At 43.8% G+C, this 16,118-nt stretch overlaps 1 long non-coding RNA gene across 6 annotated transcripts in view; it reads right to left on the reverse strand.

Moving 5' to 3' along the window:
* Window positions 1-11,114, reverse strand: part of LOC137301872 (uncharacterized) — a 135,494-nt gene extending 124,380 nt beyond the window's left edge. For all 6 annotated transcript variants that reach the window (XR_010958378.1, XR_010958375.1, XR_010958379.1 and 3 more), the window contains exons 1-2: window positions 10,890-11,114; window positions 9,060-9,170 (exon numbers count right to left, since the gene is read on the reverse strand). This is a non-coding gene — a long non-coding RNA (uncharacterized lncRNA). The remainder of the gene's footprint in view (window positions 1-9,059; window positions 9,171-10,889) is intronic.
* Between the last annotated feature and the right edge of the window lie 5,004 nt (window positions 11,115-16,118).

Consider the following 16,118-nt stretch of genomic DNA (forward strand, 5'->3'; position numbering starts at 1 on the left):
GTAAGTAAATTGAAGCCACTTATCTTGGCTTCCGGGTTTCACGCGGGAAACCTGCGCAGCGGGCGGACTGCACACCTGCTGTCAGCTGGAGGAGCCCTATTTAAAGGGGCAGTCCTCCACTGTCTGATGCTGCAGAAAATAGGCAAAATTACAGCATGGAGCAGCCCAGGGGGAAGGCTGCTCCCAGGTTTAATGATGCCTCACTCCAGGTCTTACAGGATGAGGTGAGAAGGAGGAGGAGGAGGAGGAGGGAGATCTTCCACCTGGCGGACGGGAGGAAGTGGCCTGCCTCTGCCACCACGAAGGCCTGGCTCGAGGTGGCAGAGGAGGTCACCAGCACCATCAACATATCACGCACCTGCATACAGTGCAGGAGGTGCTTCAAGGACATAACCAGGTCAGCCGAAGTGAATACACTTACTCATTCCCCTACACTCCGTCTGCCACATCACCGCCCCCACCCCATCTCTCCTTCTGCACTGCCAACACTACTCTATCACATCACTCCTCACAACCACTGAACCCTCATCCTCATCTTACTGCACTTCCTCACCTCCCCTGTACTCATCCCACCACTACCACTCAACCCAATCCTCATACAATCTCATGGCTCTATCTCATACTCACCCTGTCATGCATCTCTTTCACGGTCAGCCTCACCCCACCTACCACTACCTGTGCTGCAGCCACAGGGCATGCAACGCGTATGTGTAGAAGGAAGTGTAAGGCAAACGTGTCATGAGCATGAAGGGGATGCACAAGGGTGTTTGAGGGTTTGTCATGGTTTTTACTTATATTTGATTTCTGATCAACTCACATTACATATTATATTGTCACCACTACTGCCACGTCTTGGCCATTCTTGACTAGCTTGTGCAATAAAGCCCTTTCATGAGATTCGCCATGAACACCCTTGATGCCACCCATTGGGTCACTCTACAGTGGGTGTATGTGTAGTTGCACGACTACTTTGTGCAGGTGCCCGTTGCGCAGCACTGTGTTGTGTAGCTCCACGTGGTGGAGGTGGACAGCGTGCCTGGCGAGGCTGGTGATGTTGCTCGTCCTCCAATGGATGATGAATGCAGCTATGTAACCCCCCCTCCCCATCCTGACGGTGTGAGTGTGAGGGGGTCTGCAAAGTAGGTAAATGTGTTTGAACAGCAGAGTTTAGGGTATGATGTAATCATTTTGAGTGTGGAGACAACTGTGTGGCAGGCAAAACTTTGTCTGAGGTGACAGAGTGTCCCAACTGTCAAGGAATCCTCCTAATGGCTGCTGACTGAAATATGTCTGCAACAACGGGGAGTGTTTCCCACAGCATGGGAAAAATGCCGAGGAGAGTCCAAAATCACATCCCTGCTAAAATCTCTTCCCAATGAGGTCTGTCAATGACCTCAAGTACCTCCCTAACTATTTAAACTGTCAACCCGCCGGCTTTAATTGCCGGTGGGAGTCCTGCATACGGGGGCTGCGTGCGCACCGATTCACGTCAATGGGGAACCCGGAAGTGGGCGGGTTGGAGCCGGGCTCCGGACCCGCTCCGGGATTCCCCAATTTTAGGACCCCCCCCGCCATGAACGCACCCGCTCAGCCATCCTAAAATTGACCCCCATGTGTCTGAGGGGACAAACTTGATGCTTTCTTTGTGAGTTGATCAAACATGGCATCACTCTTTGAAGGAGGAGGATGTAGAACTGGCTCCTCAGGTGTGTGGGCTACGTGGTACAACCGAGGCTCATGACACGAATGCACAATCTCCACAACCCAGCAGTGAACAGATACGACAAGGCACATGGGAAAACCATGGTCCTCACTGAGCAGATATTTGTGGTCTAAAGGAACACTGAAGACTTCTGAACTGCTCGAAGGGCCTTACAATTTGCTCCAGAGAGGTAAGAAAATTCCCATCAGTATGCTGCATACTGAACAATAATCCTATGGTCTCATAATGAACTTCAGTCCAGAGGAGTAGCAAGCCATGAAAGGCCAAAAGGACCATGATACATAGCAAAGACCAGCAGTTGGCCAGGTACCGCAGCCAGGGAAAGAGATGCAAAAGGGGCTTCTTGTCCAATTCTTTTCTCCATGAGCTCTGCAGCTTACTGCTATCAGTTCCTGCTAGATGTCCTTTTATTTCGGTGACAGACTGCTAGTTATTTTTCCTGTTTAGCTTTTGCTGAGAACTGAAAAGAACCAATTTTCCTCTGTTGCACACCTGGGAAATGCTCAATTCCTTGAATGCACTGCCTGAAAGGGTGGTGGAAGCAGATTCAATAGTAACTTTCAAAAGGGAATTGAATAAATACTTGAAGGGAAAAAATTTGCAGGGCTATGGGCTGAGAGCAGGGGAATGGGACTAATTGGATAGCTCTTTCAAAGAGCCGGCACGGGCATGATGGGCCAAATGGCTGCTTCCTGTGCTGTATCTACTATGATGCTATGATACAAGGCAGAAGAAAAAGAGGAGGAGGCCCCAGTGGAAATCGGCGCAGAGCAAGTGGCCTATAAGGCTTGTATCCAGCCCCACTCAGATTGTTGGATCTGAGAAGGGGCAGCCTACAAAGCTTGAAGGAGAAGTCAAGCTACTTTTAAACAGAGACAGACGGATTTATTTAGTTATGTGTATAGCAACAAGTTATTTTTGAATATGGTCAACAGTTATTCAGACTTGGGACATCCCATTAACAGTTTTGGGGGGTATTTAAGGAGCTGAAGCTGTTCAAATCTGAGAGAGTCAGTCTGGTAGACCACGAGATACTTTGAGTGCACAGGAGCGTTGAAAATCATGACCATCTCAGCTCCTGCAGTGGTAAGGAACACAAGAAGGGGAGAAACACTGAAGGGCCTGCCTGCTCAGCAAAACCAGGTGGGTGGGCAGTTAAAATCGCTCCTGAAACTCACCTGTCGACGTCCCACACCGATCCCTCAGGGTCCAATTTCAACCTGCTTTCTGAGCAGGCGAGAAGGGCACCCACTGGAAACCGGCAGGGTCCTTCCTTAAATATGCAGATCCAGCTCCAATGAAGTCGTCAGGGGCCTCACTGAACCAGAGGCCTGCACTGTGAGTTTGTAAATTTTTTTCACACTTTTCTTATGGGGCCAGGAAGAGTAGAAATGCTCCTCCAGGCCCCACAGGGAAGATTAGGTCTCAGCTGCCTCAGACTTTCTCCCCTCCTCCCCCACCTCTCTCAATAGCGAGGCCCTTGCAAACCCTCTCCCCGCGATTTACCTGAGTGCCGGGGACTGTTCCTTTGGTTGCTGTCGGAGGCCTCGTCCCACCCGACATTGCACCCCCAATCTCCGGCCAGCTGCCAGTTTTGGGCGGGAGACTGACTGAAGCTATGCAGATGAGGCCGAGGAGTTAAAATCTCTCGCTGCCACGGTCAGGTTTTGTTCCCCACCTCAGCCCCCGCTCGCCCGACTCCCGCTTCGAGTTAAAGTCGGGGCTTAAGTATATAAAAATTACTTACAAAAGAATATCTTAGCATTTAAATTGCATCCTTTCATCAGCTAGATAGAAGGATTGCTATTGTTAATATATATGTGCATTATGTTACTATTATTGAAATTGCTGTTCATCTTTTATTAAATAAATTTGTTTAATAGTTTAAGTCTAAAAGGAGGTTTGATTTGTGATGCTCTATCTCTGATTGAAGATGGGAGGGAGATGCAATGGAGGTATTGGATAATTTTAGTAGCTAAGATAACTAACAGAAAGGTTGCTCTGTTCATTATCCTGGGCACGATCCTCAAAGTTACTTAGATATCAAGGTCACTGAAGATACTCTCAAAGACACAGGGAACTGGGACTCAACTATGAGAGTATTCAAAGGTACAAGAGCAGAAACTAATAATAAGGGTAGCGAAAGGCCCAATAATATCATGTGCCAGAAAATGTTTCCTCACACCCCGCTACAGATTGACTGTAGCCCCGTAGATACCTCAAATTTCTTTGAATGCTGACCACACATGCTTGTGTTGCAGTGGAACAAGAATTTAAGCTGCAATTTACAATTGGTACCCTTAGCCCACGGATACATTAAAAGGGTTTCACAATAATTAACTGTGTGATGCATGTTCATTTACTCACGCACACAAAATGGCCTGCCGGATGGGCACTTGGTGTCACTTCATGTGTTCCTGATACTTCCAAAATCTCTCCTTGTAGGACAAGGCGGCATGTAACAGGAGGGAGCAGATGTGAATGAGTGGGCAGCACCAAAGCGACAAGCCCTTGAGTCCTTTTTTTGAAGAGGCCACGTTGGAAATCATTGGAAGTGAGAGCATACAGAGTATGAGGATGAGTGAAGCCAGAGACCTCCCCTGTTATTCGTTCTCCCCTACTCACTCACAAGCATACAGGAGGGTTGGATGAACATCTCCTCTATGAGAGCATGATGTTTTACTCTTCCAAACTGCACAGTTGTTTCAGTGGTGACATATTCTGGGCTATTGTTAGTGTCCTGATCCAATTGGGCAGCCTCCTCATGGTTAGGCCTCTTTGGATGGAAAACTATGGAGCATGCAGCAGCAATCATTTTTTGGGGGGGGGGGCTGGTGGTGGGTGGGGGGAGGATGGTTTTACTGTAAAGATGCTCCTTGAAGTAAAAAAGGAAAAACAGAAAGTGCTGGAAATACACAGCAGGTCAATCAGCATCTGGAAAGAGGGTGCAGAGGGGGGACAGGCAAGTCAGAGGACCTCCTCATAGGTCTGCTCCTGGGCCTGGCCAAGGTGGCCATCTATAGGTCCAGGTTGGATGTGGCCCGTGGGGGCGGTCGCACTGGCTGCCTGCATCTCTTCCGTGGCCTTGTCCACGACCTGGTGGCCCTGGAGAATGCTTGAGGCATTCCGTGACCGGTGGGCACCGCAGGGACTGGAGTGTGTAGTGGATCGTGGAAATAATATTATTTAATTTGTTACATTTCCTGTGTCTTTTTGTTATGATTTGTGTTTTATTAGTTGTGCCTCTCTAAAAAGGTGGCACTTTTGTTAGATTTTTTCGTTTGGTGACACTGGGGCAACTCGGTGTCTACTTATCGCATCTGGAAAGAAGAAAGAAGTTATAACATTTCAGGTGTGTACCCTTCATCAGAACTGAAGACTGAAAATTAGATAGGCATTTTAGTAAGATTGGGAAAAAAATGAAGAGAAAAAAAGGAGGAGGAAGAAGGAGAGAATCAGCCAATCCACGGACCAGAGAGGGGGGGTCAGTAAATGACCCTCAAACTGGTTAATAGCGAGACAATGTCGAGATATAAAAAGGACAAAAATAACAGCACAAATAGTGGGGGGGGGGCAGGGGGGGTGAAAAGACACAGGGAGGTTCAACACAAATAAAATCATGAGAAAATAAGGATAAACAATGAAAACATTTGCAAATGCAGCAGATCTGAAACTGAAACAGAAAATGCAGGTGAAACACAGCAGATCCATCAGTCACAAGAAGAGAAAAAGAACAGGTTCATTCTACAGGCATCGAGTCCTATCAGCACTGTGACCTGATGCAGGATATCAAGCCCAAATATCCTTCTTGATCTGTCCAGGCTGCGTCAAGATGCCAATAGTTTGTTCTGTTATTACCCTGGAAGATAGGTGGGCTTCATTGAATCTGCTTTTGCTTTTTGTCTTTGGCTGCCACGTCATTAGTCAGAGCTGTCAAAGATAGCCTTGGTCTCCTAGGAGCCATCCTTGAAGTTTATCTTGTCCTTCAAATAAACCAGGAACATAGGGTTGCCTTAAAATAAAAGAATTATGCCTGTTGCTTGAGAAGTGAGTATTAACCCTGCATATTGCTGGTCACTGGCCACTTAGACATTGATGGAGTGGAAGCCCTCGCTGTTCATGAACACCAAATGAATTTAGTCTTCGGTGCTCATGCAAAACAGGCAATAGGGAAAGGGCAGCCCATTTTACATCCCACCCGATTTTCTTTTCCATTGAAGTCATTGGAAAAGAAAATCAGATGGGGTGTAAAACGGGCAGCCAATTCATTATTGCCCGTTTTGCACTGATGCCAAAGACTAATTTCACCCCCATTATATATAGGGGCCCAGATAGCCACGTGAGTGCCATCAATAACCCCATGGACTTTAGGGAATTCTGCAACATGAAAGAGCTGCAGTGCTCTTTCATTCTGCCATTTCTTTTCCATCAGAAAACTGATGAAAGTGTTTGCCCTGATGAGCAAAGTATCAATGACCTGTTCGATGCATCGGTGTACTGCAGATTGCCCGATGTGGTAGATACCCCATGCCGTAGCTTGGAAGGAGCTGGAGACATATAAGTCCAGGATGGAGGTAACCTTGACTTCCGCTGACAGTGGTATCCCTGTGGTAAAAGTTACCTGCAGGTCTGTTGGAAGCAGATGGCACAACTCAGTTACTGCCTCCCTGGTACACCTTAGTCTGCAAAGGCAATTCTCTGACCATCTCAGGTAGCTATTCCTGGGGCTGTAAACATAATGTGGATAATGGTAGGCGCGGACTGTCCAACTTTAGCGCAATTGAATCTCCCTGCCATCCCTTCAGTCATTCTATTTCTCTACTTCTAAAAAACTCAAGGAGAGAGGAGGACACAAAAAAACAAGTTTTGAATTTCAGTGGCAGCAATCAAACATGGAGCAGTTTGCCTTTTAAGGAGTCACTTCTTGCATCAGAAATGGTAATTTGTGCAGGAATTCCTTAACGTACCATTAAGCTCTCACACAGATTAACGCCATGAATGTGCCCACAGAGTACACCAGTCCACACTTACTTCAGTTAACAGAAATGTGTGGGTAGGGCTTGAGGCCGCAAACAAGACATTCCCAGCGCAGAGATATAAATGAACCCATTCCTCACATCAGTTCATTTGGTCTATTGCCAGAAATTACTGCAACAAGCAAAATGGTAACCAAAATTAGCAAAGCTTCATGTGTTATTATAATCCAGGGAAAATGTAATTCCATGATGCATACATTCCCGTACTGTTGACCTGATGTACCATCACCCTCGCTGTTCGTCACCTAACAACAGATTAGAGGAACAGACAGAACTTGCTTCATGTATTTATCGGCCATCCCATTGCCATTGCTGGTCAACACACAGCATGTGCTCTGAGTTATTGCCCCCAATATGCTGGAATTGGCATGCATTGGAAGTGTACCTTATAAGTTAACTGGGGAGACTGCAATAGTACTACTATAAAAATGACCTTTACTTTCTCTACATTACAACAGGGACTACATTTCAAAAATACTTTATTGGCTGTGAAGCGCTTTGGGACATCCTGAGGTTGTGAAAGGTGCTATATAAATGCAAGTTCTTTTATTTTGAGGTGTATCCTATTTCAGAACGATAACATGTTGAATGTTACATTTTTAAATTTATACTCTAATAATTAGATGTGAATTAGTTTGCAATTCGTAAGTATGATGATTTCCAGTATATACTTTATGTCAATTCATGCACTGCATTAACGACACAGGGTGGCACTGGCGTACAGAGTGGTTGAGTCGTGTTATACGATGAAAATTTTTAATAAACACACGTTAGGTGGGTGTTAGAAACATCAGGTTATTGCACACAATGGCCTCAAAGATGACCATGAAATAAAGGGCGCAGTAAATCCCAAATTAAACGTGTTACATTTTTAAAAATTCATTCTCAGGATGTGGGCATCGCTGGCAAGGCCGGCATTTATTTCCCGTCCCTAGTTGCCCTTGAGAAAGTGGTAATACAATGAAGTGGCTTGCTAGGCCACTTCAGGGGGCAGTTAAGAGTCAACCATATTGGTGTGGGACTGGAGTCACTTATTGGCCAAATCGGGCAAGGACGGCAGGTTTCCTTCCCTAAAGTGAACCAGTTGGGTTTTCCCAACAATTCGACAGCTTCATGGTTACTTTTACTGATACCAGCTCTTCTTATTTCCAGATTTTTTTTTAAATGAAATTTTAAATTCTCAAACAGCCATGTTGGGATGTGAACTCACATTCTAACTAGATGATTTATCCACACTTTCTAGATTACTAGTCCAGTAACATAACCACTGCACTACACTCATTCTACATTAACCATTAAAATAGCCAAATGCATTCTATAATATATGTACTATTAACCATTGTAACACGCTCCTATTCGAATATCCTGAGTGCAGAACAGCTGCTGACATATGCATGACTGTAACAGTGCACAATCCATTACAAACTGCCTAGAGATACATTGTCAAGTATTATATCCAGGACTGTACTAAATACTATCAGCCAGAAGTCCTTCTGACCAGCAAAAATAGAAATATATACATATATTTCATTTTTCTAGTCTATTTAGCAGAGCTAAAATGCTCTTTCTTGTGAGGGTTCATTTAAATTATGAAATTAATTATGCAATTATTTGACTACCTGTCATTTCCAATAATGCTTTTCAGTTAAATTGAAGGTGTTCTCAATGAGGTGTTATAGGAAGACAATCAGAAACAAGAAGTTTGCAATTTAAACAAATCACCTTCCAAAAGAATGATTAAAATAACCTAATGCAATGATAACTAATATTACTTTGAGATAAAGAAAGAAAGAGCCTGCATTTATATAGCGCCTTTCACAACCTCAGGACGTCCCGAAGTGCATTACAACCAATGAAGTGCCTTTGAATTGTAGTCACTATTGTAACACAGGCAACTACATAAAGGTACATTTCTCCTGTTCTGTTCTACGTGTTTTTAGAACATATCCCACTGGAAAATTGGTTTGCTGAATACATTTTTTTTGCAGAGGGTGTCAATCTGTTTCCTCATCAAGGTAACTTTTTGGAATATTTATTGTGCACTAGGAGAGGCATCTGCCATGGATTCTTATCCATATATTAAGATTGGGCAAACTTAATTTCATGTAAAGCTCTTTTACCCACGAGAGACAGAAGATTTTCATCTCATCAAGTTAGCCTGGATTCAAACCGAGAGGTGTAAGGAGAGTATGTAACCCACTGGGTCATCCAAACCCTTGGAGTTTGCTTTCTGACATTCTCAGTCAATTTTCTGGAAAAGGAAGAGGGTTGCACAGTGGACAAAAATAGTATCCCTTTACCTTTGAAACTTGAGTTGAAATCCAGATCAACTGATAGGGCAAAGGTTTCCCCTGCCTCTGACAGCTGTAAAGGTCTGAAGGAAATGAGTTTGAATTGTCTCTGTCCAGTTCCTGTTGGATATAAACCATAGCATAACACCAAACATAATTTGGCAATTGGCAGTTTCAATCAGAAATGTCACAAGGATGGCTAATGTGGGAAATTGAAATGTCACATTGATGCAGTAGGATGCTCTTCTGGGGCTGAGGGTTAAGACACATTGTTAAGGCAGCACAGCAAGAACTTTACTTTATCTGAAGTGTGCTGCATGTTGCCTTTGATACAAACACCACTCTTGATTTTCCAATATGTGTTATTTTAACATCAGTGTTAACCAATTTATTTTAAACTGGTTAATATTGGTGTTAAACTAACAATGCTCAGAAAATTTAGGCTACTGGGTGCAAAGAGTGAGAGGGTATTTCATTAACCAGGACTGACGTCACCTTAATGAGAACAACATTTCAACAAAAATAGAATAAATACATTTTTGAAACTGGTAACATATTGACTTTTTTGGAAAATAAAATAGCTTACATTTTGTTTCATTACAGTTTTCTGTAATTAGTTCTTCAGTTATGTATGGAGAATAAGTAGAAACACATTTATTGTAAAAAAAAATTGTAAGCCTTTTTTGGCAGTAAGTAACAGGAAGTGAGAGATACTTGTAGAGCCTTCTGAGTATAAATAGTTTCTTACAGCTTTCAGAATGTATAATACTTTGCATTAGGTGCTCACAGAGTTATTCTCTGTATGTTTCCAATGGTGGATGTGGTAAAGCACACATGTAAATTTGACGTTAGTCAGAAATTGGTGTTGGTGCGATATTTAGAATTGAAGTGTGATTTACTCAAAGTGTTTAGGAGTGACAAAGCCTGCTGGATTATTCACAGGTTAGCTGCTTTTGGTCCAGAGGCTTAAATGTGGACTATATTGTCCACACCGTGGGCCTGCCAATGAAAAGGGAGAAACAATTCCATAAGACCCCTAATATTGTAGGGCCCATGACGTCCTTCAACCATTCACAGTTGGTCTTAAATTCTTTATCACTGAACCAGGCTCCCCTCAGTCACCTCCCCTTTCCTATTTCTCACTAAACTAACACTAAACTTTGCTCTAGCTATATTAATTCTGCATTTCCCCCCCACCCCCTGCTGCCATCTCACCCATTCCTTGATCTTAATGTAAGCCTTTTTATTTATTTTAACCCCATGATTTTGATGGCCATTGGCAGTGCCGTCTGGATTGCAGATGTTGTCTGGAGGCTTTGGTGTAGGTGATGGCACCTCTCAGACACTGCTTCCCTGCTAAACCCTAGCCTCCTAAGGCACTGCTCTTCAGTTGAACCCAGGCAGCTCTGCCCGGAATGGTGCACCCAATCCCAATGGGCATCATAGCAGTGCACCTGGACATCTTTGGTGCCACCTTACATCTCTGCCAGACCATTCTTGTTCCTGCTGATTTTCCTTAGCCAAGTTGAGTAAGTAGGAGGGCACTCAATGCAATCCTCAATATGCTGCATACAAGGAGGAACAGTCTCTGCAAGCCCAGAAAATAAGAACATACAAAAATAACGGACAGGAAAAGACCAGCTGATCCATCAAGCCTGCCCCAAACTCATGACTGGAACTTCCTATTCTCTCCCCCGGCCATATAATCTCCAGGGAGAAGCAAAAATACAGAGTAAAACCCAGAGCCGATAAGGGGAAACTTCCTCTCCGACCCCCTCAGGCGATGGAAACCAGTCCAGAAGATCACATGGACCACGTGTTATCTGTAAAACTACTTACCTTCTATATGATGCGATCTCTGCCCCAGTCAAAAACCGGTCCAGCTCCCTCTTGTAGGCATAAAGAGAGTCAACGACCACCAGACCAGCCAGAAACGCATTCCGGAGGTCCTACTGTCTGGGAAAAGAAGTCTAACATCCAGTCTATTCCTACTTTTGCGCAATTTAAACAGTCTCCACTACAGTGATGCTGGCTTAGCTTCAATGCCCAAGTGATAAGGGTACAAGGACATGTTGCAAATGCGATCTGCACAGTCTGGAATATGGTGCTAGCCCCAGATAACCAACAAATATGCCGGCATTAACCACCTTAATTGACCCAATATCTTTGCACAAAAACCTTGCTGCACGGCCAGCGATATGAAACAGTGTACACAGGAAATGTGCAGTAAGCTGCATTCCTGATTTTACTGCCCCATTTCGTTGAATTGCTGCCAGTCTAACCCTTTACACTGACACTAATTTCTAGGCTAATCGCAACTATCAGAATGCACTTCATTACTATATGTAACTGTTCAATTTTGTTTTACCTCTTAAGAACTGAAGTACGACTACAATTGTTAAAGGGTTAATAGAAAATAGTGCCAAAAATAAGGCAGCATGAGAATTTATGTTTCTTTTAATCGACATTGTTGTGCAGGAACCTGTACAAGCGCAATTCACAAATTGCCAGGATTTAAATTTACAGTCTTCTCACTAACATGCTTCATTTTTCTTTTTATAATTGCTTAGTGTTTGGCCCAGTAGCAGAACAGTTAAAGGGGTATGTCCTCTCAAAAGATATATACTTATTTTGTTTGCAGAGGAAAAAAGCAATGTATCATTTTTGTTTTAATGACATTATGTACACGTCACGTGATGATCCATTACAACACGATTTACCTTGTAAACAAAACAGTAAAGGTTTTGCTTGATGAAAGTGCCCCTTTAAGGCAATCCTGCATGGTATCATGGTGCACAACAATAGGTAGCAGCAAAGGAAAGATTGATGGCTAGGAAAATCCTAGAAGCTTTTTAGGTCTTATTTGTAAGAAATTAATGAAGGCATCATATACTGGACATGGGCTCTATATCCAAAACTGCTTGATGTATGAACAGCAGAAGTCCCACCTAAGTGGATGTGGCCCATGCAACTGTATGAACGAATAAAGCTAAAGTTTCCTAAAAATGATTATTATTGTTTAACGTTCTGTAATATGGAGGACACAACTACATAATAAACTTTGCATCGGGTTTGTATGGGGTCAGAGCATTCAGATTCAACCTCCGTACAGCTGCTGGTCCCACCATGTCAGGTCCCTTCGTGCCAGTGGAACATCTCCCCCTAGGGACAGTAAAGAGAAAATGCACACCATATGAAGACTCAGCAAGACCATCTCCTACTGCCTCAACATGGGGCAGCACTGGCATCTGGGGCAGAGTGTTACCCTCCTACGTGATATACAAAGGGGGAAAGCGAGCCCCAAAAAATTCAAGAGAAATTTGCCTTGGGTGGTGGTTGAGTAGTTGCGAAGAGATGCAAGAGGCTCAGGCAGGCAGGAAAATAAAAAGTAAAGAGAGCCTCTATTCACAGTCAATGTTCTGCAGTATGTTTGATTCAAACATTGCATGGAACAATGGTGTGAGAAAACTGAAATCTAGTCAGCAAGCTGGACTAGCACCTGATCACAATAGCAAACCCTCTGGGTCAAAATTAAAAATGCCATATCCTCATATGCAGTTTGCAGGCTTAAGTCCCATTAACAGTATGGTGAGGGTACCTGAGTGTGTTCCAGCATCAAAGCAGACTCTGATTTAATGCTAAGTTCATTTCATATTGGTCTAACACTTTGTCAGATTTCATTTTGTAAGACACCACAGATCCATTCACACAAAGACAGATATAGAAATTGTAGTGAAACATGAAAAGGTGCATAGTTTTTTTCATATATATATATATATATAGACAATGGGTCGAGTGAAGGATAGCCAGCACGCGAGAATGAGAAACTTTCAAACCAAAGCTCCTCGTGTGGTGGTTAGAAAGGCTCGAATATCAAGAGTAGTTTTGAGAGTGGGGTGGCATTGCTTATAAGATTCTGTTATAGATTCGGTTATAGCTTCTGTTATAGCTGCGTCCAGCCACTTGCCTTCGATTAGTAGGAGAGAAGCAAAGAGGATTTCAAGGAAATGCCACAAAAGATGCTGTCAATCCATGGCCCCAGTGTAATTTGCAAAGATGAATGAAGTGTTTTTTAGACTGCCATCGCTCCTGTTCAAATGTATTTGCATCTCTCGCAGCCTCTGCCACTTGTATCTGACACTCGGTCTTCTGGGTAACGTTACGGGGATGATCTCACTGCTAATCACCTATCACATGTGATGAATTTCTGCAGACTCAGTCCTGACTTGTTAAATTCGGAGCCAAGGGCTGTGGCTTCATTCCTGGCAGTTATTTATCAAAGATGACAGCTCACAAATATCTCAATCTCGGAGAAGGCACTCTGGTGACACAGAGGCTCTGCGTGAAATTGCAAAAGTCAGCAGTCAGCGTTTATTTCATCAGAGTTGATCCAATCATCAGAGCTGGTTTGACAGTTGGGATTGTTGCTGCTTGTGGTCGACTATCCCATGGTCACTTTAATCTATTCTGTGCAGATCAACATGAAGCACTGATATGAAAATGCAAAGGAAAAGCTCACGATATTTTCTCTTTCTCTGGACTTCTTTTAACTGTTGTCATACATCTGGATTTCAGAGTAAGCCTTGTCACTATACTTCAATGTTTTAATTCATTATTTGATGCAAGCAAAAGGGCAGAAAATATTATTTCAAATGCTTTACCATGAATGACTTTATGTTGTTTGTTCCGTATCACAGTCTTGGTCTATTTTTCCTAAGTGAAGAAACTTTTAACATTGCTCCAGGGAGAACTGCAGATTCTTTATGATAGCTTAGTGACTGCATGAGTTATGGATTAAGTTGAGGTGCACATGTGGCCCCTTAATTTACCAAGTTCAGTCAGGTTTTAGCTCTCTCAGTGCAAAGCTAAACATCCCCATTAATATATTAAGATGACACCATTTCGTATTGAATTCATAATCATCAGCTGTTTTATTTTCCATACATTGATGATCATAAAGCATGACTGTTATGATAGACGAGAGAAATTACACGGCCAGACAATCTGATTTACAAATGCTGCATTGAAATACTTTTAAGGAAATGCAGTTCCTGCAGTTATGCCAACAAATGCTAAACACCCTTAACGAATAACGTGTAGCTGTTTTCAGCGAACAACAGCTTCCATTTATAAAGTGCCTTTAACACGGAAAAAATATTTCCAAGGCGCTTTACAGTAGCATGGGGAAAACAGACATCGAGCCAAAGAAAGGGGGCTTTCGAGGGGTGACCAAAAGCTTGGTCAAAGAGGCCAAACTTTCCGCAGGTTTGCCCTGTGCTGTTGAAGATTTCATGGAACAACGAAACAATACTGACAATTTTTTTTCCTGAAAATTCTGCAAGTACATAATTGTACTAAAATTGCACATTTAGGCATGTAATATAATGGTTCGGCAGACTATTGAAGAAATATGGGCACTGTTTTGCTAAAATATGTAAATCTCCTGCTGTCGCTACTAACTGTTGGAAAAGGAGTCATAAATCTTCTACCAACAGCTAAATATTCTTATTGCTGTGGTTGCCAAACACTAGAACTCTTGTTTTTATGACATGCTTACCATTTGTTCTAGTTGTGCCCATATTGATTTTAACCAAATATGGAGGGACCTTAAAGAACCGTAAAGTGTAACACTGCGCCATATCAGTATGAAATGCCAGAGAAGGTCTTTCCATCCAGGAGGAGCAAACTGAGGAAGCAAGATATGTTTTCCTATAAAATGAGGTTAGAAGGGATTTTAATGCTTCATTGACTATCTCCATATTCTTAATATGGCAACATCTTCCAAAAATTACCCCCATAGGTAGGTGGTCTCATAGTCAAATATTTCACTGTACCAACCAAGTTCAAAATCAGGACATGGTGACAAGACAAAAGTATCTGGCACCCAAGAAAAATGACAAATGGAGGTGTAATGATCACAGTTAAGTTTCTGTAATCAAGCTGAAGTAAAGCAAGCTCATGTTGTGACCTTTAGATGGACGAGCAAAATATTATCTTCTGCATGCAGAACTTAAGATCTACCTTAAGTTCTTAATAGAGGTAAAACACTGCTCATTTTTTGAGCTAGTACCTACTGATGACTTTAGGTGCCCTCAATATTGTGCCAAGCTGCTCTGGGATGGATGAGCTTCTCCAGGAGAAATCTTCTATTTTCCTATCGTGTAGATACTAAAAGAGACAAGGTCATGTCAAAGCTATGGGGCTCGATGTTACCAGGCCTGCGGGTTTCCGGCGGGTTGGGTTTCGGGAGCGTGGTCAACACGCTCGGTGAAATTAGTGGGTTGCCCGCGCGATCTTAGCAGGCAACACACTAATAGGAATCAATTACCTGCTCCTCCTGGGTCCGCGCTGCTGGTCTGCGCGTCGGGCGGGCTGCGCATGCGCAGTACGATCTGTCAGCTGGAGGCGCTCTATTTAAAGGGGCAGTCCTCCACTGACAGATGCTGCAACCAATGGAACAAATTACAGCATGGAGCAGCCCAGGGGGAAGGCTGCTCCCAGTTTAATGATGCCTCACCCCAGGTATCATCAGATGGGGTGAGGAGGAGGGAGAAGACAGAGATCTTCCACCCGGCGGGCAGGAGGAAGCGGCCAGCCTCTGCCACCAAGAAGGCCTGGCTCGAGGTGGCAGAGGGGGTCACCTGTGCAACCAACATATCGCCCACCTGCATACAGTGCAGGAGCCGCTGCAATGACCTCAGTAGGTCCGCCACAGTGAGAACACAAAGTCTTTCCCCTACACTCCATCTGCCACAACACTGCCCCAACCCCACATCTCCTTCGGCACCGCCAACACTACTCTGTCACATCACCCCTCATACCCACTCAAACCCCATCCTCATCTTACCTCCACCTACTCACCTCGCCAGTACTCATCCTGCCACTAACACGCGACCCAATCCTCATACAATCTCATGGCTCTATCCCATACTCACCCTCTCGTGCATCTCCCTCACGGCCAGCCTCACTCAACCTGCCAGCACCTGTGCTGCAGCCACAGGGCATGCATCACATATGTGCAGTAGGCAGCGTAAGGCAAATATTTCGTGAGCATGAAGGGGGTGCACA

The sequence above is a fragment of the Heptranchias perlo genome, chromosome 34 (assembly GCF_035084215.1).
Source record: "Heptranchias perlo isolate sHepPer1 chromosome 34, sHepPer1.hap1, whole genome shotgun sequence".
Taxonomy (NCBI): Eukaryota; Metazoa; Chordata; class Chondrichthyes; order Hexanchiformes; family Hexanchidae; genus Heptranchias; species Heptranchias perlo.